Below are 26,741 nucleotides of genomic sequence, written 5' to 3' on the forward strand. Positions count from 1 at the left end.
GGTGGACCTCCCAGCACAGCGTTTGAGTTCTGCTAAGGGTCAGACTGCCTCCTCAAGTGGGTCCCTGACCCCTGTGTATCCTGACTGGGAGACACCTCCCAGGAGGGGCCAACAGACACTTCATAAAGGAGAGCTCTGGCTGGCATCTGGCGGATGCCCCTCTGGGAGGAAGCTTCCAAAGGAAAGAACAGGCAGCAATCTTTGCTATTCTGCAGCCTCCGCTGGTAATGCCCAAGCAAACAGGGTCTGGAGTGGACCTCCAGCAAACTCCAGAAGGCCTGCAGCAGAGGGGCCTGACTGTCAGAAGGAAAACTAACAGAAAGGAATAGCACATCCACTCAAAGACCCCATCCGAAGGTCACCAACATCAAAGACCAAAGGTAGTAAATCCACGAAGATGGGGAGAAACCAGGGCAAAAAGGCTGAAAATTCCAAAAACCAGAACACCTCTTCTCCTCCAAAGGATCACAACTCCTCGCCAGCAAGGGAACAAAACTGGATGGAGAATGAGTGTGACAAATTGACAGAGGTAGGCTTCAGAAGGTGGGTAATAACAAACTCCTCTGAGCTAAAGGAGCATGTTCTAACCCAATGCAAGGAAGCTAAGAACCTTGAAAAAAGGTTAGACAAATTACTAACCAGAGCAACCAGTTTAGAGAAGAACATAAATGACCTGATGGAGCTGAAAACACAGCACAAGAACTTCGTGAAGCATACACAAGTATCAATAGCCGAATTGATCAAGCAAAGAAATGATACCAGAGATTAAAGATCAACTTAATGAAATAAAGCAAGTAGACAAGATTAGAGAAAAAAGAATGAAAAGGAATGAACAAATCCTCCAAGAAATAAGGGACTATGTGAAAAGACCAAATCTACGTTTGATTGATGTACCTGAAAGTGACAGGGAGAATGGAACCAAGTTTGAAAACACTCTTCAAGATATTAATCCAGGAGAACTTCCCCAACCTAGCAAGACAGGCCAACATTCAAATACAGGAAATACAGAGAACACCACAAAGATACTCCTCGAGAAGAGCAACCCCAAGACACATAATCGTCAGATTCACCAAGGTTGAAATGAAGGAAAAAATGTTAAGGGCAGCCAGAGAGAAAGGTCAGGTTACTCACAAAAGGAAGCCCATCAGACTAACAGCAGATCTCTCAGTAGAAACCCTACAAGCCAGAAGAGAATGAGGGCCAATATTCAAAATTCTTGAAGAAAAGAGTTTTCAACCCAGAATTTCATATCCAGCCAAAGTAAACTTCATAAATGCAGGAGAAATAAAATCCTTTACAGTTTACAAGCAAATGCTGAGAGATTTTGTCACCACCAGGCCTGCCTTACAAGAGCTCCTGAAGGAAGCACTAAACATGGAAAGGAACAACCGGTACCAGCCACTGCAAAAACATACCAAATTGTAAAGACCATCGACACTATGAAGAAACTGCATCAACAAACGGGCAAAATAACCAGCTAGCACCATAATGACAGGATCAAATTCACACATAACAGTATTAACTTTAAATGTAAATGGGCTAAATGCCCCAATTAAAAGACACAGACTGGCAAATTGGATAAAGTGTCAAGACCCATTGGTGTGCTTTATTCAGGAGACCCATCTCATGTGCAAAGACACACATAGGCTCAAAATAAAGGGATGGAGACATATTTACCAAGCAAATGGAAAGTAAAGAAAAAGCAGGGGTTGCAATCCTAGTCTCTGATAAAACAGACTTTAAACCAACACAGATCAAAAGAGGCAAAGACAGGCATTACATAATGGTAAAGGGATCAATGGAACAAGAAGAGCTAACTATCCTAAATATATATGTACCTAATACAGGAGCATCCAGATTCATAAAGCAAGTTCCTAGAGACCTACAAAAGGACTTAGACTCCCACACAATAATAGTGGGAGACCTTAATACCCCACTGTTAATATTAAACAGATCGCCAAGACAGAAAATTAACAAGGATATTCAGGATTTGAACTCAGCTCTGGACCAAGCGGACCTAATAGACATATACAGAACTCTCCACTCCAAATCAACAGAACATATATTCTTCTCAGCACCACATCACACTTTTTCTAAAATTGACAACATAATTGGAAGTAAAACATTCCTCAGCAAATGCAAAACAACGGAAATCATAACCAACAGTCTCTCATACCACAGTGCAATCAAATTAGAACTCAGGATTGAGAAACTCACTCAAAACCACACAACAACATGGAAACTGGACAACCTGCTCCTGAATGACTACTGGGTAAATAACAAAATGAAGGCAGAAATAAAGATGCTCTTTGAAGTCAATGAGAACAAAGACACAATGTGCCAGAATCTCTGGGACATATTTAAAGCAGTGTGCAGAGGGAAATTTATAGCACTAAATGCCCATAAGAGAAAGCAGCAAAGACCTAAAATTGACACCCTAACATCACAATGAAAAGATCTAGAGAAGCAAGAGCAAACAAATTCAAAAGCTAGCAGAAGATAAGAAATAACTAAGATCAGAGCAGAACTGAAGGAGATAGAGACTTGAAAAACCCTTCCAAAAAAAATCAATGAATCCAGGAGCTGGTTTTTTGAAAAGATAACAAAATAGACAGACAGCTAGCCAGACTAATAAAGAAGAGAAAGAGAAGAATTAAATAGATACAATGAAAAATGATAAAGGGGATATCACTACTGATCTGTCAGAAATACAAACTACCATCAGAAAATACTATAAACACTTCTATGCAAATAAACTAGAAAATCTAGAAAATCTAGAAGAAATGGATAAATTCCTGGACATATACACCCTCTCAAGTCTAAGCCAGGAAGAAGTTGAATCCCTGAATAGACCAATAACAAGTTCTGAAATTGAGGCAGTAATTAATAGTCTACCAACCAAAAAAAGTCCAGGACCAGACGGATTCACAGCTGAATTCTACCAAAGGTACAAAGAGGAGCTGGTACCATTCCTTCTGAAACTATTCCGAACAATAGAAAAAGAGGGAATCCTTCCTAACTCATTTTATGAGGCCAGCATCATCCTGATGCCAAAACCTGGCAGAGGCACAACAAAAAAAGAAAATTTCAGGCCAATATCTCTGATGAACATCGATGGAAAAAAAATCCTCAATAAAATACTGGCAAACCGAATCCAGCAGCACATCAAAAAGCTTATCCACCATGATCAAGTCAGCTTCATACCTGGGATTCAAGGCTGGATCAACATATGCAAATCAATAAATGCGATCCATCACATAAACAGAACCAATGACAAAAATCACATGATTATCTCAATAGATACAGAAAAGGCCTTCGAGAAAATTCAACACCCCTTCGTGGTAAAAACTCTCAATAAACTAGGTATTGATGGAATGTATCTCAAAATATTAAGAGCTATTTATGACAAACCCACAGCCAATATCATACTAAATGGGCAAAAACTGGAAGCATTCCCTTTGAAAACCAGCACAAGACAAGGATGCCCTCTTTTACCACTCCTATTCAACATAGTATTGGAAGTTCTAGCCAGGGTAATCAGGCAAGAGAAAGAAATAAAGGGTTTTCAAAAGAAGAAGTCAAACTGTCTCTGTTTGCAGATAACATGATTGTATATTTAGAAAACCCCACCATCTCAGCCCTAAATCTCCTTAAGCTGATAAGCAACTTCAGCAAAGTCTCAGGATAAAAAATCAATGTGCAAAAATTACAAGCATTCTTGTACACCAATAACAGACAAACAGAGAGCCAAATCATGAGTGAATGCCCATTCACAATTGCTACTAACAGAATAAAATATCTAGGAATATATCTTACAAGGGATGTGAAGGACCTCTTCAAGGAGAAGTACAAACCACTGTTCAAGGAAATAAGAGAGGACACAAACAAATGGAAAAACATTCCAGGCTCATGGATAGGAAGAATTAATATCGTGAAAATGGCCACACTGCCCAAAGTAATTTATAGATTCAATGCTATCCCCATCAAGCTACCATTGACTTTCTTCACAGAATTGGAAAAAATTACTTTAAATTTCATATAGAACCAAAAAAGAGCCTGCGTATCCAAGACAATTCTAAGCAAAAAGAACAAAGCTGGAGGCATCACACTACCTGACTTCAAACTACACTACAAGGCTACAGTAACCAAAACAGCATGGTACTGGTACCAAATCAGATATATAGACCAATGGAACAGAACAGACACCTCAGAAATAACATCACACATCTACAACCATCTGATCTTTGACAAACCTGACACAAACAAGCAATGGGGAAAGGATTCCCTATTTAATGAATAGTGTTGGGAAAACTGGCTAGCCATATGCAGAAAACTGAAACTGGACCCCTTCCTTATACCTTACACAAAAATTAACTCAAGATGGATTAAAGACTTAAACATAAGACCTAAAACCATAAAAATCCTAGAAGAAAACCTAGGGAATACCATTCAGGACATAGGCATGGGCAAAGACTTCATGTCTAAAACACCAAAAGCAATGGCAACAAAAGCCAAAATTGACAAATAGGATCTAGTTAAACTAAAGAGCTTCTGCACAGCAAAAGAAACTATCATCAGAGTGAACAGGCAACCTACAGAATGGGAGAAAAGTTTTGTAATCTATCTATCTTACAATGGGCTAATATCCAGAATCTACAAAGAACTTAAACAAATTTACAAGAAAAAAACAAACAACTCCATCAAAAAGTGGGTGAATTATATGAACAGACACTTCTCAAAAGAAGACATTTATGTGGCCAACAAACATATGAAAAAAAGCTCATTATTGCTCATTAAAGAAATACAAATCAAAACCACAATGAGATACCATCTCACACCAGTTAGAATGGCAATCATTAAAAAGTGAGGAAACAACAGATGCTAGAGAGAATGTGGAGAAAGAGGAACTCTTTTATACTGTTGGTGGGAATGTAAACTAGTTCAACCATTGTGGAAGACAGTGTGGCGATTCCTCAAGGATCTAGAACTAGAAGTATCATTCGACCCAGCAATCCCATTACTGGGTATATATCCAAAGGATTATAGATCATTCTACTATAAAGACACATGCACCCATATGTTTATTGCGGCACTGTTCACAACAGCAAAGACTTGGAACCCACCCAAATGTCCATCAATGATAGACTGGATAAAGAAAATGTGGCACATATACACCATGGAATACTATGCAGTCATATAAAAGGATGAGTTCATGTCTTTTGCAGGGACATGGATGAAGCTGGAAACCATTATTATCAGCAAATTAACACAAGAACAAAAAAACCAAACACTGCATGTTCTCACTCATAAGTGGGAGTTGAATAATGAGAACACATGGACACAGGGCGGGGAACATCACACATTGGGGCCTGTTGGGAGTGGGGGCCTAGGAGAGGGATAGCATTAGGAGAAATACCTAATGTAGGTGACAGGTTGATGGGTGCAGCAAACCACCATGGCACGTGTATACCTATGTAACAAAACTGCACATTCTGCACATGTACCCCAGAGCTTAAAGTATAACCAAAAAAAAAAAAAAAAAGAAAGAAAGAAAACTATATTCAGCTGCCTCACAAAAATACTTGCAAATAGCTGCTAGAGCAGTGCCTTTACATAAAGTGCGTTCAGTTAGTAACTGGCTCATGCATGTGGCCAGAGAAGTGGGTCAGAGGACAACCTGTGGCTCCCACTCAGGAGCCCAAGGGAGGACTTCCAGGGCAGGGTGGGCTGAGAAGCTCAACAAGATGGGCGAGTGTGCTCAGCGTGTGTGGCAAAGCTGTGCCCCTCACCTCTGTGCCCCGGAGTCCAGACTGGCTATTGGACTGGAAAGGAGGTCCTGCATGAGACTCCGGGTCTAACTGAGCCATCAGGGAGCCAGAAGCTTCTACAAGCAACAGGTGTGATGAGCAGAGCAGCCCGGGAGGCACAGGGCGCTACACAGGCTCTGCTCTGGGTGGAGTGTGGCTAGGACGCATGTCAGGCAAAGCGAAAGTAGGGCTGTCCACAGCTGTTTGTTTCTTTGCTTTTATATTTGATTTTAGTTTGCTTTTGATGAGGGAATTTGCATTTTGAATGAGAGTTAGAACTTACTCTCTATGTGCTGTGTAGAATGGGTGCGTGTGGGTGTGCAGGGGGAATGGGTGGTAAATATGTTGTGTGGCGTGTGTGTGGCAGGTGTGTGTTGGGTTGTGTGTGCACAGCATGAGGCCATCCATCATTCTGGCTCCCTCTATCGCAGCCACAGACATCAAGGACCCTGCATCAGAGGAATGTGGGGGCCACTCTGGACACACTGGGGACAGTGTCCACACATCCAGTCACATGGGACCACTGGCGTTTGGCACCCGAGTTGCTCTCCTCTGAAACATCACCCTGGGCCCTCTGGGGTGGGTGGACGGCTGATTCTCCTTGGCGGCCTCTGGGCCTGCATCCTAACTGGGTAGGGCAGGGAGTGGCTCCAACTAACAGCATGGAAACTGCCCCGGCTGTGAGGGGCTTCCTATTGGGCAAAGCCGTTAGGGGGCGCCTCCGTGCCCACTCTCCATTGTAGCCTGCAATCATGGAACAAATCGATTAAAGCAGAGAACAATCAGTTACTTTTTCAGACTCATTTTCTTAAATGGCTTAATCTATGCCTCAGGCCACACAGGCTGTTGGTTACATAAGCAACTCCAGGGACTGCATTCCTGTAACATGGCTACAGGGCTGCATGCAAGAGCCAGCCTCTCTGCCCATGAGCAGCCCTGCTCTTTCCATGCCCTGTCTCCAGCCACCGGGGAGACTGTGCCACTGTGTCCGTGGACAAGGAGTGACAAAGGACAGAGCTCTCATTCTAACCGGTGAACCACTTCTGCGGGAGCCTGGGGGAAACCACGAATGCCAACATCAACAGGCCTTTCTGTATACTCTTCGAGTCCAGGTTCCATTTGAGAAGAACATTATTAAAAGCAAACCTAATTTACCACAACCAAAATTAAACAGCTAGATGACCTCCAACCAGTATCTCTGGTTTGGATCCAGTGATCTGCAGGTGGCCTCACATCCCCGTCACAGTTGCTCTTTGCTTGTAATTTTTGGCTCAGCGCAAATGCAGAATAACCTATGTTTCCCATAAACAACTCTTGCTAGATATGCAGGGCTGTTGTGAAACTTTGTTTAACTATTTTACCATCTTCATGTGCAAAGCTCTGGCAGGTGTGCTTTAGTCTCGGAGGGGGAGAGACAAGTGGGGCAGAACTGAGGCAGGCTTCAGAGGCCCCCGTTATGAACACACACGTGACTGTGCACAGAGGTAGTAGCTTGAAAAATTTTACATTCCCAACACGGGAGTCACTTCTTAATATTGGTGGCTTTTGGAGTTGTTTCAAATAAATTAGTCAGAAATGGATGAATAACAAAGTTAACTGGATTTTCTAGTATAACTAGTAAAATGTAAACAATAGCAGATAATCTGTGTTCCCTATACTGCAAATATGTACTAAGTCAGACAGTAATGGAAATACACATCCTGCACCAAATTCATCTGTGTAAATTGTAACACTACAAAGCTGATGTCAACATCTGTCACATTAACTGTCTAATGCACGACTTCTGTTTCGGCAGTCAGCAGCCCTTTATTCAACTGATAAAACCAGATACCCTCTAGGCATGAAATTGGTAATATATACAAACACTTTTTTTCATGTGTAAGTAATAATATTTTATTTCAAGATTAGTTATATAATGCTGACATTATATATCATCTAAATCAGTTTAGAATTCTTTAATAAAAATTTTCATTCACAAAACTGTTACTGTCCGCTTATTCCAGCACTGAAGTAAGTGTTTATCAGTGATGGTACAGTAAATACATTCAAACTGCCCCGGGGAGTTCTGTATCTGGAAATGGTGGGGTCGGTTGTTTTACAACAATACTGACATTGGAATAACTAGGAAACATGGCAAAATATAAGAAAGATACCTGTCTGATGACATCAGAGAGTATAAAGGTAGTGAGGACTGTTAAGGCTAAGAACTAGGAGAGGATTAGAGACAAGAGAGATAAATTAGCATTTGGAGTTACTTTCCCCACTGGGAATATTGCCAGGGATAAAACCAGCGGCTGAGAGGCTGGGGAGCTGAACAGAGCTTTCAACAAGTCTTATGGATATGGGCAGATAGAAACTAGAATTCAGGGCCCTCAATGAAGAACAAAGCTTGGCCAACACCCCAGGCTTTTGGCTGGGAACTTGAAGGGCTATACCCCAAGAGTCAGAGTAAACTAAAAATAAGCAGCCATAGTAGGGAATTAAGTTCAGCTTCAAATAACTTAAATACCTGATTGGCTTAAAGTGGTCTTGGATTACTAAAGTCCCTACCCTGGTTGCCTAAAATAAGCAAACTTCACTTTCTCAGGAAAAACAATAAAATCACCCATAGCCTAAAATTATGTCTCAAAATCTTAATATATAATATCCAAGACCCAATTAAAATTACCAGTGGTCCCATAAGATTAAAATGGAGCTGAAAAATTCCTATTGCCTAGTGATGTTGAAGGTGTCATCATGTTCTAGTGTAATGTATTACCTTTTCTATATTCATATAGTATACACACACAAATACTTAGTATTGTCTTATAGTTACCTACAGTATTGAGTGCAGTAACATGCTGTACAGGTTTGTAACTTAGGAACAGTAGGCTACACCATATAGCCTAGGTGTGCAGTAGGCTACACCATATAGCCTAGGTGTGTAGTAGGCCACACCATCTAGGTTTGTATAAATGTACTCTGTGATGTTTGCACAGTAGGGAAGTTGCCTAACAATGCATTTCTTAGAATGTATCTCCATCATTAAGTGATGCATGATTGTAGTTTAAAATAATTACATTTAGTATGTAGATGTTAAAGAATTTTGGGCTGGGTACACGGGCTCACGCCTGTAATCCCAGCACCTTGGGAGGGTGAGGCAGGCAGATCACGAGGTCAGGAGATCGAGACCATCCTGGCCAACATGGTGAAATCCTATCTCTACTAAAAATACAAAACTTAGCTGGGCGTGGTGGCACATGCCTGTAGTCCCAGCTACTTGGGAGGCTGAGGCAGGAGAATCGCTTGAACCAGGGAGAGGTTGCAGTGAGCTGAGATTGTGCCACTGCACTCCAGCCTGGAGACAGAGCGAGACTCCATCTCAAAGAGAAAGAGAAAAAAAAGAATTTTGGCAGAGAATTGAACTGAGAAACATAAAAATAAGTCCAGTCTAGAACTGAAAAATAGATGAACTAAAAATAAGAACTCGGTGCATATGGTTAAGAGCTGACTGGGCAATCAAGAGAAGAGAATAAATAAAGTGAAAGATAAATTCAGAAGAAAATATTCAGTTTGAAGCAGACTTACAGACATGCAGATACACAGACACACAGTGGGAGGTGGAGGCGTGGAATGAGAGATTAAAGTACAAGGCCATACGCATAAGCATGGGAAAGCGGCTTTTTGACACACGTGCACAGAAACTCCTCAACTTACCATGGAGTTATGTCCCAACAAACCCATCCTAGGTCAAAAATACTGTGAGTTGAAAATTCTTGTAATACCCCAATGAGCCTATTATAAAGTTGAAACATCATAAGTTGAACTATCATAAGTCAGTGACCAGCTATAGCTGAGTTCCAGAAGGAAGAATATACAGGATGGGACAGAAGCAATATTTTAAAAGATAATGGTGGACATGAGGCAGGACTAGATTGTAGCTCCAACCGGGAAGAACAGAGCAGTGTGTGGAAGCTCGCATCATGAATTTTAGCTCCAGAATGACTGCGGGAATAAACCAGGAACCCCGAGAGGACCCACAGACACTCCGAAAGAAGCAGACTGCTCCTGCAGATCCGGGGAGACACCCCAAATACTGTGAGTGCCCAAACTGCAGAAGCAGGAAAGGGAGATCCTCTGCCCCTAGACACACACTCCCACTGGGGAAACTGAAGGTCTAGTTTGTGGGAGAAGTTCCTGACCTTACCTAGAGCTGAGTAGTCAATTCACAGAGCTGAGAGAAATACAGGGGTAGAGGAAGCAGCGGGAAAGGCCCTGGGAGCTCGCTGGGTCCCCACGCAGGCCATCCTGCCCGGCACCACAGGGATCGGTGGGGGCAGTCAGAGGCGAAGGAAAAGGAAGTCTCAAGCTGAACTTTGTAACAATTTGAACTGGGCAAGAGCCTCCTGGCCAGACCTCGGGGGAGGGCGCATATCTGACCTGCAAGCTGCACAGGATGGTGAGGAACTAAAGCCCTTGTCTTTTGCAGCTGGGAGGTGGGTAACCCTGGGTAAGTCCTCAGCTCTGCTTGCCCACTGCCTGGAAACAAACTCGGTACCGTTAGCAGGTCCATGGCGGAAGTGAGACCAGCCCTTCAGATTGTGTGGGAGCTGGGTGAGGCCTGTGACTGCCGAATTGCCCCCACTTTGCTGACAGCCTGCATGACTCAGCAGAGGCAGCCATAATCCTCCCAGGAACACCACTCCATTGACCTGGGAACCTCACCCCCACTCCCCACAGCAGCCGCAGCACAGCAAGACCCAATGGAGAGTCTGAGCTCAGACACGCCTAGCCCTGCCCCCAAATGATGGTCCTTCCCTACCTACTCTGGTAGCTGAGGACAAAGGGCATATACTCGTGGGAGTTCTGGGGTCCCACCCACTGCTGGTCCCTCTCTGTAACAGCACAGCTGATGCACTCTCCAAAGCGCTACCTCCTGGCAGGAGGCCAATCGGCACAAAAACAGAACATTAAACCACCGAAGCTAAGAACGCTCGCAGAGTCCGTTTCATCCCCCTGCCACCTCCACTGGAACAGGTGCTGGGATCCATGGCTGAGAGACCCATAGATGGTTCACATCACAGGACTTTGTGCAGACAGCCCCCAGTGCCAGTCTGGAGCCGGGCAGACTTGCTGGATGGCTAGACCCAGAAGAGAGATAATAATCACTGCAGCTCAGCTCACAGAAAAGGGGGAGAGTACTACATCAAGGGAACACCCTGTGGGACAAAAGAATCTGAACAGCCTTCAGCTCTAGACCTTCCCTCTGACAGAGCCTACCAAATGAGAAGGAACCAGAAAATCAGCTCTGGTAATATTACAAAACAAAAGCAGACGTAGCTATTCTTATATCAGACAAAACAAACTTTAAAGCAACAGCAGTTAAAAGAGACACGGAGGAGGGACATTATATAATGATTTTTTAAAAAGCCTTATCCAACAGGAAAATATCACAATCCTAAACATATATGCACCCACCACTGGAGGTCCCAAATATATATAACAGTTACTAATAGACCTAAGAATGAGATAGACAGCAACACAGTAATAGTGGGGAACTTCAACACTCCATCGACAGCACTATTCAGGTCATCAAGACGGAAAGTCAACAAAGAAACAATGGATTTAAACTATACCTTAGAACAAATGGACTTAACATATATACACAGAACATTTCATCCAAGAACTGTAGAATACACATTCTATTCAACAGCGCAAGGAAATTTCTCCAAAATAGACCATAGGACAGGCCACAAAACAGGCCTCAATAAATTTAAGAAAAATGAAATTTTATACATATATATATATATTTTTTTTTTTTTGAGACAGAGTCTCGCTCTGTTGCTCAGGCTGGAGTGCAGTGGCGCGATCTCAGCTCACTGCAAGCTCCACCTCCCAGGTTCACATCATTCTCCTGCCTCAGCCTCCCGAGTAGTTGGGACTACAGGCGCCCGCCACCATGCCTGGCTAATTTTTTGTATTTTTAGTAGAGACGGGGTTTCACCGTGTTAGCCAGGATGGTCTCGATCTCTTGACCTCATGATCTGCCCGCCTCGGCCTCCCAAAGTGCTGGGATTACAGGCATGAGCCACCACGCCCGACCAGAAAAATGAAATTATATTAAGCACTCTGTCAGACTACAGTGGAATCAAACTGGAAATCAACTCCAAAAGGAACCTTCAAAACCATGCAAATACATGGAAATTAAGTAACCTACTCCTAAATGATCATTGGGTCAAAAATGAAATCAAGATGGAAATTAAAAAATTCTTCAAGCTGAATGACAATAATGACACAACCAATCAAAAATTCTGGGATACAGCAAAGGAGGTGCTAAGAGGAAAGTTCATAGCCCTATACGCCTGCATCAAAAAGACTGAAAGAGCACACACTGACACTCTCAGGTCACACCTCAAGGAACTAGAGAAACAAGAACAAACCAAACCCAAACCCAGGAGGAGAAAGGAAATAACCAAGATCAGAGCAGAACTAAATGAAATTGAAACAAACAAAAAAAATACAAAAGATAAATGAAACAAAAAGCTAGCTCTTTGAAAAGATAAATAAAATTGATAGACCACTAGTAAGATTAACCAAGAAGAGAGAAAATCCAAATAACCTAATTAAGAAACGAAATGGGAGATATTACAACTGACACCACAGAAATACAAATGATCATTCAAGGCTACTCACTGCTCCTCTTCAACATAGTACTGGAAGTCCTAGCCAGGGCAATCAGATAAGAGAAAGAAATAAAAGGCATCCAAATCTGGGATGAGGAAGTCAAAGTGTCACTGTTGGCTGATGATATGGTTGTTTACCTTGAAAACCCTGAAGACTCCTCCAAAAAGCTCCTAGAACTGCTAAAAGAATACACCAGTTTCTACATACAAGATTAATGTAAACAAATTGGTACCTCTTCTATATACCAAGAGCAACCAAGTGGATAATCAAATTAAGAACTCAACCCTTTTTACAATAGCTACAAACAAATAAAATACCTAGGAATATACCTAATCGAGGAGGAGAAAGACCTCCACAAGAAAAACTACAAAACCCTGGTGAAATAAATCATAGATGATACAAACAAATGGAAACATGTCCCATGCTCATGGATAGGTAGAATCAATATTGAGAAAATGACCACACTGCAAAAAGCAATCTACAAATTCAACACAATCCTCATCAAAATACCATTGTCGTTCTTCACAGAATTAGAAAGAACAATTCTAAAATTCATATGGAACCAAAAAAGAGCCCACGTAGCCAAAGCAAGACTAAGCAAAAAGAACAAATTTGGAGGCATCACACTACCTGATTTCAAACTCCACTATAAGGCCATAGTCACCAAAACAGCACGGTACTGGTATAAAAATAGGCACATAGACCAATGGAACAGAATAGAGTACCAAGTAATAAGCCCAAATACTTACAGCCAACTGATCTTCGACAAAGCAAACAAAAACAAAAAGTGGGCAAAGGACACCCTTTTCAACAAATGGTGCTGGGATAACTGGCTAGCCACATGTAAGAGAATGAAATGCAATACTCATCTCTCACCTTTTACAAAAATCAACTCAAGAAGGATTAATGCCTTATATCTAAGACCTGAAACTATGAAAATTCCAGAAGATAACATTGGAAAACCCCTTCTAGACATTGGCTTAGGTAAGGATTTATGAGCAAGAACCCAAAAGCAAATGCAATAAAAACAAAGATAAATAGCTGGGACTTAATTAAACTAAAGAGCTTTTGCATGGCAAAAGGAACAGCCAGAAGAGTAAACAGACAACTCACAGAGTGGGAGAAAATCTTCACAATCTATACATTTGACAAAGGACTAATATCCAGAAACTAGAACCCAAACTCAAACAAATCAGCAAGAAAAAAACAAACAATCCCATCAAAAAATGGGCTAAGGATGAACAGACAATTCTCAAAAGAAGATACACAAATGGCCAACAAATATATGAAAAAATACCCAACATCATTCATCATCAGGGAAATGGAAATCAAAACCACAATGTGATACCACCTTACTCCTGCAAGAATGGCCATAATAAAAAAAAATCAACAAACAGTAGGTGTTGGCATGGATGCAGTGATCAGGGAACACTTCTACACTGCTGGTGGGAATGTAAACTAGTGCAGCCACTATGGAAAACAGTGTGGAGATTCCTTAAAGAACTAGAAGTAGAACTACCATTTGATCTAGCAATCCCAGTACTGAGTATCCACCTAGAGAGGAAAAGAAGTCATTATACGAAAAAGACACTTGTACATGCATGTTTGTGGCAGCACAATTCACAACTGCAAAATCATGGAACCAACCCAAATGTCCATCAATCAATGAGTAGGTAAAGAAACTGTGGTGTATATATATGTATACACGATGGAATACTACTCAGCCATAAAAAGGAATGAATTAAAGGCATTCGCAGCAACCTGGATGAGATTGGAGACTATTATTCTAACTGAATTAACTCAGGAATGGAAAACCAAAAATCGTATGTTCTCACTGATATGTAGGAGTTAAGCTCTGAGGACACAAAGGCATAGGAATTATACAATGGACTTGCAGACTTGGGGGAAGAATGGGAGGACGGCAAGGGATAAAAGACTACAAATAGGGTGCAGTGTGTTACTGCTCAGGTGATGGATGCACCAAAATCTCACAAATCACCACTAAAGAACTTACTCATGTAACCAAACACTACCTGTATCCCAATAACCTATGGAAAAATAGAAAAAAAAAAAGATAATGACTGAGAATTTTCTAAAATTAATGAAAGATATCAAACCACAGACTGAGAATTCTTATGAACCCCAAGGAACATAAATATAAGAAAAATACAAGTCTGTATGTTATAATAAAACTGCTAAAAACCTACGATAAAGAAAAATATTTTAGAAACAGTACAAGAAAAAAGACTGCTACCTTGACTTTTAAATGGAAATAATAAAGGCCAGAAGAAAATGGAACATCTTCAGAGGGCAAAAATAAGTAAATACTTACATAAATGCCAGCCTACCATCCTATATCTTGTAAAATTATTCTTTAAAAGCAGATGCAAAATAAAAAAAAATTGCAGACACTTATCCCCAGGGGACCACACTACAGAAAATACTAAAGGGTATTCTTTAGGTAGAAGGAAATAATCTCAGATTGAAGCTCAGAGCTGCAGGAAAAAATAAAGAACAACGGAAAATCGTTATAGCCTAAGTGGGTATTGACCCTATAGAAAATAAAGTTGCCCTATGGAGTTTGAAAGAGAATCAAATTACAGGACAACATTAATATACAAGGCAGGAGGGGCTAAATGGAGTTCAGAAGTACTAAGTTCCTTGAATTGTCCAAAGTATGGTACAAGTACTATTTTACCAGAAACTCTATATATAGTCAAGGATATAGATTGTAACCTCTATTGTAACTACCAAACAATAGTAAAAGAATGTACCGGGAAGAAGCTAATAGAATAGAAAATTAATAAATACTTTGATTGATACAAAATTAGGCAGGAAAGATGAAAAAGGAAATGACAGGGCAAACAAAAGCAAATAATGAGATGTTAGAGCTATAACCAACTAGATCAGTTATCACATCCAATGTAGGTAAACTAAAATGCTTCAAGTGAAAAACAGATGATCAGACTGGATTTTAAAAACCTCAATTTTACATTGCTTACATCTGAATTACAAACTGTCACAAAGGTTGAAAGTAGAATTATTTTAAAAATATATCATGCAAACACTAATCAAAAGAGCTAATGTAGAAATACCAATGTCAGACAAGTTGACATTAATGCAAATAAAACTTTAATAACTATAGAACAAAGTTTATAATGATAAAATATCAGTCCAACAGGAAGCTACATCAAGACTATTCTTTTTTTTTTTTTTTTGAGACAGAGTCTTGCTCTGTCACCCAGTCTGGAGTGCAGTGGCCAGATCTCGGCTCACTGCAAGCTCCGCCTCCCGGGTTCACACCATTCTCGTGCCTCAGCCTCCCGAGTAGCTGGGACTACAGGCGCCCACCACCACGCCCGGCTAATTTTTTGAATTTTTAGTAGAGACAGGGTTTCACCGTGTCAGCCAGGATGGTCTTGATCTCCTGACCTCGTGATCCACCCGCCTCGGCCTCCCAAAGTGCTGGGGTTACAGGCGTGAGCCACTGCGTCCCGCCACTCAAGACTATTCTTAACTTCAAATTATATAAAGGAAAACTGGACAGAAAATAAAGAGAAATATACGAGTCCACAATCATAGTTGGAGGTTTTAACAAAGTGCTTTCAGGAGCTGATAGAATAAGCAGACAAAAATAATCAGTACGGATTTAAATCACAGGAAAAATATGATCCAATTAACATATACAGATCACTGCACCAAGAATCACAAAATCCACTTTTTATTTCTTTGTGAACATGGAACGTTTACCAAAACGGATCATATGCTAGGCCATAAAGCAAGTACCAAATTTCGAAAGGCTGAAATCGTTCAGACCCTCCTCTGACCAACTGGAAGAGGACAGGGAATTGTAGGGGACTGGCTGTGCCACCGTGCCCAGGTGACCTTCCAGGTACCAACAGAGACCCCACAGGCATAGGCTTGAACCGCGGTCTGAGTCTTGGCAGAACGCCTTGGGATCCTCCCGGCACAGGAGCAGACGGGAGCTCTGTCAGGCACTGCTCTGAGGACCTCTCTCCCTCACCTTGCTCTCTCCCCTGCAAGGCAGTCATGAGACAGCTCCGCTTGGCCTCACTGTTCTGATGAGGTATGGGCCTTTCTTCTCCCACCCCCTCAGGATAGTAGACATGAATGAAAATAAAACTGTAATAAACAGGTGAAACGTCTTCGCTGCAGCACAGAACAGGCTCCTCAGCAATGGGGTCTTGCACAACTTATGCAACAGTCCATCCCTTTTGTTTCAGTGTCATGCTTTCTGGCATGTGGAACAAGGACTGGGAGCTGGCACCTTGGCTACTCTCTCCTTCACTGTCTATGTGAGTAATAAACTGTCTGCATCTAAAACTGGCCTGTCGCATCCTTACTGGCTGAATCAGGCAGACCTTGCCCTTGCCTTGTCTGGTGTGTGTGCTTGACAGAAAGAGAAGTCAATAACAGAAAGAGAAGTGAAAACTCCTCATATGCTGAGGAATTAACTGGAAATGTATAACCATTTATATGTATGTGAAAAGAGGCTGGGCATCCATAATCTAAGTTGGGGGTTTGCAAATTATGACCCATGGGCCAGTTCACTCTGCCCCGTTTTTGTATAATGCATAAAATAAGAATAGCTTTTACATTTTATTTTTATCCATTTATTTGAGACAGAGTCTCACTCTGTTGCCCATGCTGGAGTGCAGTGGCGCGATCTTGGCTCACTGAAACCTCCGCCTCCCGGACTCAAGCGATTCTCCTGCCTCAGCCTCCCGAGTAGCTGTGATTACAGACACCCGCCACTGCGCCCAGCTAACTTTTATATTTTTAGTAGAGACGGGGTTTCACCTTGTTGGCCAGGCTGGTCTTGAACTCCTGACCTCAGGTGATCTGCCCACCTCAGCCTTCCAAAGTGCTGGGATTATAGGTGTGAGCTACCGTGCCCGGCCAGCTTTTACATTTTAAATTTAAAAGAAAGAATATGTGATAGGAAGCATGTGCAGCTTGCAAAGCCCAAAGTACTTACTATCTGTCCTGTCACGGAAAACAGTTTGCCAACCCCTGATCTGAGTACTGATCTCAAACAGTTTTAAGAAATAGCAAATTTAACCAACAAATAAAGAAGGAAAAAAGGAAACAACAAGACCAAGAAAAGAACTCACAAATGCTGAGACGGTAGATCTACAACCAAATATATCAAACATTTATGAAGATAATGTCCGATTTTAATGGAACAGATGACAAACGACAAAGAGAATCAACGAAGCCAAAAGATGGTTCTTTGGAAAGACTTAGAATAATCGATAACTCAGCCGAGTGCAGTGGCTCATGCCTGTAATCCCAGCACTTTGGGAGGCCGAGGTGGGCGGATCACGAGGTCAAGAGATCGAGACCATCCTGACCAAGATGGGTGAAACCCCATCTCTACTAAAAATAGAAAAATTAGCTGGGCGTGGTGGTAGGCGCCTGTAGTCCCAGCTACTTGGGAGGCTGAGGCAGAAGAATCGCTTGAACCCAGGAGGCGGAAGTTGCAGTGAGCCCAGATCATGCCACTGCATTGCAGCCTGGTGACAGATTGAGACTCTGTCTCAAAAAAAAAAAAAAAAAAAAGAAAAAGAGAAAAAAAGAAGATAATCAATAACTCTGGCAAGACTTATATGCATTTATATCTATGTGTCTACGTGCAAAAGAAGGCAGACACACAGGAATATATACTGCATGATTCCATGTATACAAAGCCTAAGCACAGGAAAGCCTAACCCAACGTGTTGCAGCCATGACTGTATGTTGTGGTTACCTTTGGGGAGAAAGAAGGTGTTGTGATAGGAAGAGGGAAGCAAAGAGATTTCTGGCTGCTGACAGTCATAGTTTGATTTGATTTCAATGATATCTGCACTGATGCTACACTTTCTAAGAATTCATTAAGTTACACAGTGATGTTGTAATTTCTAGAGGTATGCAATACTTCAATAAGAAACTGAAATATTTTGACTTTGTCTTGTTGGCTTTGCTTTGTAATAGGTTTTGCAGTGTCAGTGTAAGGTGGCTACTAGGAATATATTTGATGTTAAAAAGCTGTTACTTTATAACAAAACATAAACAAGCAGGAACTGAGCACATGGACACGTAGTTTTATACATTTGCACCATTTAGATTAGTCTAACCATTATGATTCAGTCTTAGTACAAATTTAACATTAAATTAAAATCAGTGGTGCTTCTTCTTAGAGGCCTGATTACAATCAGAAAAATAATTCCTGCTGAAAGCTGCAAGATTGCAATGTAAGCATTAATATTTCACAACAAACCATGGAGAATACTATCCAAGGAGTCACCATGACTAGTTAGGTAGAGGACACTTAGAAACAGAAGGAAGAAAACTTTCCAAATATCAGGAAACAAAAACAAAATGATGACAAAGCTGGCTTTTTCCAAGAGCTTCTCAGTGGTGTACTGGGTTGGCCCCAGAGAGACTCTGGCAAATCTAGTCTTCAAAAGTAAAATGAGAGAAAATGACCATTGATGAAGGGCATAAAACTGCATTTTGTATGGAAATATTCATAACTGTCCTCTGTTCAGGCTCTATTATGTTCCATTTCAGTGTTGTGGATACCTTGTTTCATTCATTCATACCACCATGTTACAACTGCATGACCGCAGCAGGCCAGAGAAGGGTGGTAAGTCAGGCTCAGGATGTTCTGACTGGCTTCAGCAGACTTCACAGAAACACATGGGCTCCCTGCTGCTCCTATGGATCCTGACTACAATCTGCCTCCCCGAGGTGGCTGCTTCTACCGTCTCCCCGCGGGGTGGCCAGCCTCCAATATGGCCCCCAAGGATCCCTCTGTGTGGCCCCCTCCACTTTATACTAGGGTTAGTCTGTATGACCGATGGATGATAGCCTATGTGATGGGATGTCACTTCTGAGATTACTCCATGATAGGCTGTGGCTTCCACTGGAAGCTCTTTATCTCTCTCTGATCACTTACTCTGAGGGAAGTCAACTGATGACTTATGAGGTTGCCCAGGTAGCCAAGGAAGAGGCTGTGGTGAGGCTCTGAGGTCTCCTGCTGACCGCCAGTGAAGAACTGAGGCCACCAGCAGCCCCGCGAGTGGGGCTGGAAGAAGGTCCTGCAGTCCCAGCTGGACTGTAACCTTGAGAAGGACGCCACACTTGGACTTATGATCCTCAGAAATGGTGTAAGAAATACACGATGGTTGTCTTAGGCTGCTAAATTTTGGGATGATTTTGTATGCGGCAATAAGAGACTTTGACTAAACATTCTTGATTAAAAAAAAAAAAAAAGCGCTGCAATGGAATGACATACAAATGCACCAGAATGGCTACAGTTAAAAAGCTGACAACACTAAAGTCAAAGATGATGGAGCAACCAGGACTCTCGTATGTTGTTACAGTGGGAGTATAAAACAATATAAACACAATTGAAAAGGTCTAGCAGTTTCTGTAAAACTCAACATACACCTGCTTATGACTCGGCTACATCTACCTGGGATCCAGAGTTCACTCATAGGTGTTTACCCAAGAAAAACAAAGCCACATCTCCATAAAAAGACATTTACAGAAATGTATGTAGTAGCTTTACTGATAGTAGCTAAACCTAGAAACTACTCAGATGCCCATCAAATATTGATGGATGAAAACAAACAAACAAACAAACAAAACACTATGGTATAGCCACACAATGAAACACTACTTAGCACACTTGATTCTTTCTTCAAAAGAAACGAACTGCTAATATACTCCACATAGATGACTTTCAGAAACGTGCTTGGTGGAAAAACCAGACACAAACAGTGCACACTGTACACTTTCATTCACACGAGGTTACGGAACAAGCAAAACCAATCTAGGAATGCAAAAAAAAAAAAAAAAAAAAAATTGAGAACAATGGTTGCTTAGGGGTGGGCTGAGGTGGAGAGGGATTTTGACTAAGAAAAGAAGTGAGGAAACTTTTTGAAAGGAAATTAGTGTTTAATTTTTTTATTACAGTTTCAGACACAAGGTGTGTCTATTTGTCAAAACCTATTAATGGCATACCTAAGGCTTGTGTATTTCATTGCACATATATTTTACCATAAAGAAGAACCAAAAACACATATTATAGTCCAGTTAATAATAGCCAGGCAGAAACATTTAAGGTGAAATGTAAGCTACATATCTGCAACTTATTTTGAAATACATAAAAAATTAGATGAATTGATGGATTCATGGAAGAACAGATAGATGGATAGGTACATATACGTGATAAAGAAAGTAGGGTAAAATGTTAATTGTAGAATCTAGGTGGTGGGTACATGGTGTTCACTGAGCAATTATTTCATCTCTTCTGCATGTTTGAAACATTTGATAGTATACTAGTGGGGAAAATATTTGAGAGCGGTGAGTTCTGCGTGCATGGAACTATCTGTAACTTGGAGGAGCTAGAAAAATCCATTTGGACAATGTGTTAATGGACTCAGATAATCAGAACATAATTTTGTTTGAGGCAGGGTCTCACTGTGTTGCCCAAGCTGGATTGCAGTGGTGCAATCATAGCTCACTGCAGCCTTGACCTCCTGGGTTCAAATAATTCTCCTGCCTCAGCTTCCTCAGTAGCCAGGACTACAGGTGTGTACCACCACACCTGGCTAATTTTTGTATTTTTAGTGAAGACAGGGTGTTACTATATTGCCTAGGCTGGGCTCCAACTCCTCGCCTCTCGTGATTCTCTGCCTTGGCCTCCCAAAGTGCTGGAATTACAGGTGTTAGCCCTGCAGCTGGCCTGTATTTGTTTTAAAGCAATTTTGATCTCTATTTTGGAGAGAGATCCAGTTCATTAGAGATAATTCCTGTGGATGCCTCTTCAGCTTCTACATTAGCTATTCATTTCTCACCTTAGACCCTTCAGATGATCCTCTGCAGTGAATTCTTATAATGATATGCTTTCTTGGTACCTATTTTGAATATATGTTGGACTTTCTTATACCAGAAGCAGGGCTTAATCACCCTTGAAAGTTTCCAGGTCTCCACCTCTTCCCAGGCCCTCAAAATGGTCGATCCAGAGATGTGCCTTATATAGCTGCCTCTCGGTGACCATGTCCCTAAGGGACAGCTAGATGCAACCTACTTGACCCACGCTGCAGACCCTCACCCTACATGGACTGCCCACATATGCCGCAATGATCACCCCTCGCTCACAGCATGGCCTCCTGTAACTTGCGCCTACCTGCTCTAACCCGACAAATTACAACTGCTTGTGGGGAACCTGCTGGGGTGATGGCCTGGACCCCATAAAGGCTTCAGCCCTCAGGGCCCACACTCCATCTCTCTTGCTCCCCACCCGCTGGTGAGCACACAGGTCCTGACAGCTCCCCCAGGTCCTGACAGCTCCCCCAGCCAAGTGTGCTGCCCTCTTCTCCCGAGAAACTCACTGCTTCTGGTATTTCATACATTTTGTTGAGTGGCCTCCTCTGTGTCGCACTCAACCAACACACCTGAACCTAACTTCTTTCCAAATTCAGAAGTGTCCCAGAGAGTGGCTATCTTGGTAGGCTAAATAAATAACTACACCGGACACAGACCAGAGACTCAAGGGTATCTGACAGGGTAAACAAGTCTCCCGTGAGAGACCGCGGCCCAGGCCAGACACAGGGATCCTGCCATCTGCCAGGATAAAGCAGCAGCCCGTGAAGGCACATCGTAAACATGCATAGCCACCTCCACCTCCCCTGGAGCCCCGTCAGGGCAGGGCTGGAGTTCACAGCCACTCTCCAGAGACAGGCAAACCCCAAAAGCAAACTGAAAAGAGAAAAACGCAACCCCCTCTCTCTGCCACCGCCGACAAAGCCAGTCTATGGCAGTTTCCCCACAGCATGCAAACCAGCCATGACCCCGCGTCGGGTCTTCCTCGGCGTCGCCTCTTCCGTGACGTGTCCCTACACGCGCTCTTCCCAGGGCACCTGGACCTCCTCCCTGCCTTTCCACAGCATGCATGTTCCTGCCATCATGCCACAGCACGCGCTGTGTGTTCTGCCGGGCTGTTCTCCACCCGCTCCACCCGCCAGGCCTCTGTCTGTCAAGGCCCTCCTTCACGGAGCTCCGTGCATGCTCATGGCGGAGTTCCCTCCTCCTCCCTCCAGGCCTCCCTTCCTACAGGCTTCTCCCGCACAGTGCCCATCTGCCCTGTACACAGCAGGCGATGCTCCTGCATGTCTGCACCAGGGAATGAGTGCCCTGAGGACAGCGATGGAGTCCTGTTCCCTTGTGCTTCCCAGAGCAGGGCCGCCCCACACAGAAACCACCCAAGGATTCCCCAATGTCCCGGCCCCTGTCTGGGGCCCTCTTTTCCTGAAGGTTTCCATCGGGCTCTGAGTGAAACCTTTAACCAACGGGAGTGTGAGGCAGGACACAGGGACAGCAAGCTTTCCTCAAGGTCGGGACCCTGGAGACGCAGACAGGACTCTTCCCACCTTCTGGGACCTGCCTCTGGCACCCAGCCATTCCCAGCCTCACTGGATGTGACAGGAAGGAAATCACCTCTCACTTCAGTTCCACCTTAAACTCCAAAGACACTGTCAGCAAGTCCTAGGTCCTCAGTGGTTCTTGGTTTCTGCCTTCTAAAGCGACGGGTTTGAGCCCCTCCAAGTCTGTGACCAAAGTTTTTAAGCCACAGGCAAAGCTCTATTCATAGTCCTTCTTGGCAAGTTTTGGCCCACCGCTAGTCTTTCCCTATCTAGAAAGACTATCCTTTGTTTTGACCCCAAGTAGCCCCCATTTCCTCTGAGAAAAACCTGGTACTAAATACAGCACTACCTTGGTGCTCCTGGGACCTACAGGTCACCTTGCTCACTGCCCTCAATTTTACAGATGAGAAAACAGAGAGCAAGAAGATCAAGAAACTTGTTGAAGACTGCACCGTAAATTAGTAAGGCTTGGGCTAGCGGAGCAAATAATATTTCCTGCCTGAAAACACAAAGACCTCCCATCCAAACATCCTTCCCAGCAGCCCATGGAAGCAGGCGGGGAGAGACGTGGGGGCGGAGAGCCCTGACACTGCCTTGCTGCTGCACTGAGGATGGCGCCTGGTGCTTCCGGGGAGGCTGTGTGAAGGCGCTGACTCCAACCCCGTGTAGAAAGCAGACAGTGGGCATGTACTACAACTCTCTGATTCAACATAAAAGAATGTAAATGATAAAATTCTAAGATGCCTAAGTGGGTTTGAAAAAGTCGATGTAACTGGAGGTTAAATGTGACATGTGAGACCCGGAAGTAAGTGAAGATCTGAAAACTGTCTTGTTAATTCACTTCAGGCTGCCCAGTTTCTGCAGGGACAGCTGTGGCTGCAAACAGGGGCTATGTGGGAAAGGCACTCCCTGCACTGCCACCTGCATGCCCAGGACTGGCACGGAGAGCCACTGCCCCCCACCTGCCGGCTGGTCTCCAGCAGCATGAAAACAGGGGGCATGGCTGTTCCTACCATAAAGAGGAAAATGATACACCTTATCCCAGACGCCAGGTGCTGTCTGCATCTGTCCTTTTAAAAATTTAATCGCTTTATACAATTGACACTGAATAAAATGCACATATTTAAGTTTACAATTTGAGAAGCCCACACGTGTACATACAGACACACCTCATTTTACTGTGCTTTACTGTATTGCCCTTTGCAGACACTGCATTTTCTTTTTACAAATTAAAGGTTTGTGGCAACCCTGTGCTGAGCAAGTTTATCGGCATCATTTTTCAAACAGCGCGCACCCACTGTGCATCTCTGTGCCACATTTTGGTAATTCTCGTAATATCTCAAACTTTTCCATTAGGATTATATCTGTTACAGTGATCTGTGCTCAGTGATCTTTGGTGTTACTGTTGTAACTGTTCTGGGGCACCACGAACCACACCCACACACATCGATGCACTTAATCAACGTTGTGTGTATTTGGACTGCTCCACTGACTGGTGATTCTCCGGTCTCCCTCTCCTCAGGCGTCCCTACTCCCTGAGACACAACAACATTAAAGTTAGGCTATTAACAACCCTACAATGTCAAGTTGTTCAAACAAAAAAAAAAAAGTTTCATGTCTCACTTTAAATCAAAAGCTAGGAATGGTTAAGCTTAGTGAGGAAGGCATTTTAAAAGCTGAGATGGGCCAAAAGCCAGGCCTCTTACACTAAACAGTTAACTAACTTTTGAATGCAAAGGAATAATTATTGAAAGAAATTAATAGTGCTACTCCAGTGAATACACAAACGATAAGGAAGTGAAACAGTCTCATTGCCGACATGGAGAAAGTTTCCGTGGTCTGTGGTCTGGATAGATCAAACCAGTTACAATACTCCCTTAAGCCAAAGCCTAGTTGAGAGCAAGGCCCTAATTCTCTTCAATTCTACGGAGACTAAGAGAGGTGAGGAAGGTACAGAAGAAACGTTAGAAGCTATCAGAGGTTGGTTCATGAGGTTTAAGGAAAAAAGCCATCTTCAATAACATAAAAATTTTATGTTATTGCACTGGGAAAGTGGCAAGTGCTGCAGCAAGATCTCTAGATCTTAGAAGATCTAGCTAACATCACTGATTAAGGTGGCTACACTACACAACAGATGCTCAGTGTAGACAACACAGCCCTCTATTGGAAGAAGATGTTATCTAGGCTAGATGAGAAGAAGTCGATGCCTGGCTTCAAAGCTTCTACAGACAGGGACAATTGTAGCTGGTGACTTTTCAGTTGAAACCAATGCTCATTTATCATTCTGAAAATTCTAGTGCCCTTAAGAATGACACTAAATCTACTCTTCCTGTGCTCAATAGGACCAAAGAAGCCTGGGTGCAGCACATCTGTTGATACCTTGGTTTACTGAATATTTTAAGCTCATTGCTGAGACATGCTGCTCAGAAAGAAAGATTTCTTTCAAAATATTACTGCTCATTGACAATGGACCTAGTTACCCAAGAGCTCTGATGGAGATGTACAAGATCAATGTTTTCATGCCTGCTAACACAACATCCATTCTGTACCCCACGGATCAAGGCGTAATTTTGACTTTCAACTCTTATTACTTAAGAAATACATTTTCTAAGGCTACAACTGCCATAGATAGTGATTCCTCTGGTAGATCTGGGCAAAGTACATTGAAAACCTTCTGGAAAGGATTCACAACTCTAGATGTCATTAAGAACATCTGTGATTCATGGCAGGAATTATCAAATTATCAATTATCAACATTAACAGGAGTTTGTAAGAAGTGGATTCCAACCCTCATGGATGACTCTGTGGAGTCCAAGACTTCAGTGGAAGAATTAACTGCAGATGTGGTGGAAGAGAACTGGAATTAGAAGTGGAGTCTGAAGATGTGACTAAATTGCTGCAATCTCATGATCAGAGTTGGGGAGTTGCTTCTTATGGATGAGCAAAGAAAGTGGTTTCTTGAGATGGAATCTGCTCCTGTAAAGATGCTGTGAACATTGCTGAAATGACAACAAAGGATTTAGAAATTACAAAATTTATTTGATAAAGCAGCAGCAGGGTTTCAGAGGACTGACTTCAATTTTGAAAGAAGTTCCACTGTGGGTAAAATGCTATCAAACAGCATCACACATGCTACAGAGAAATCTTTCATGAGAGGAAGAGTCAATCAAATGCATCCAACTTCATGATTGTCTTATTTTAAGAAATTGTCACAGCCACTCCAACCTTCAGCCACCACCACCCTGATCAGTTAGTAGCCATCAACGTCGAGGCAAGACCCTCCACCAGCAAAAGGATTATGACTCACTGAAGGCTCAGATGAGTGTTAGCATTTTTTGGCAATAAAGTATTTTTTTAAATTAAGGTATGTACATTTTTTAGATATAATGCTAGTGAACATTTAGTAGACTACAGAATAGTGTAAACAACTTTTTTTTTTTTTTTTTTGAGACAGGGTCTTGCTCTGTCACCCAGACTGGAGTACACTGGCACGATTTCCACTCACTGCAATCTCTGCCTCCTGGACTCAAGCAATCCTCCCACCTCAGCCTCCCCGGTAGCTGGGACTACAGGCATGCACTACCAAACCTGGCTGATTTTTGTAGTTTTTTTTTTTTTTTTGAGACAAGGTCTCACCATGCTGCCCAGACTGGTCTGGAACTTCGGGCTCAAGCTATCCATCCTCCTTGGCTCTCAAAGTGCTGGGACTACAGGTGTGAGCCACTGGGCCTAGCCAACATAATTTCTACATTCACTAGGAAACCAAAACATTCATGTGACTTGCCTTATCCCTATATTTATTGCAGTGGTCTGGAACTGAGTCTGCAATACCTCT

General features: G+C 42.6%; 1 protein-coding gene across 1 annotated transcript in view; it reads right to left on the reverse strand.

Moving 5' to 3' along the window:
* The window catches only part of OTUD7A (OTU deubiquitinase 7A), a 373,417-nt gene that overhangs the window by 119,625 nt on the left and 227,051 nt on the right, over positions 1-26,741 (reverse strand).

The sequence above is a fragment of the Papio anubis genome, chromosome 7 (assembly GCF_008728515.1).
Source record: "Papio anubis isolate 15944 chromosome 7, Panubis1.0, whole genome shotgun sequence".
Lineage (NCBI taxonomy): Eukaryota > Metazoa > Chordata > Mammalia > Primates > Cercopithecidae > Papio > Papio anubis.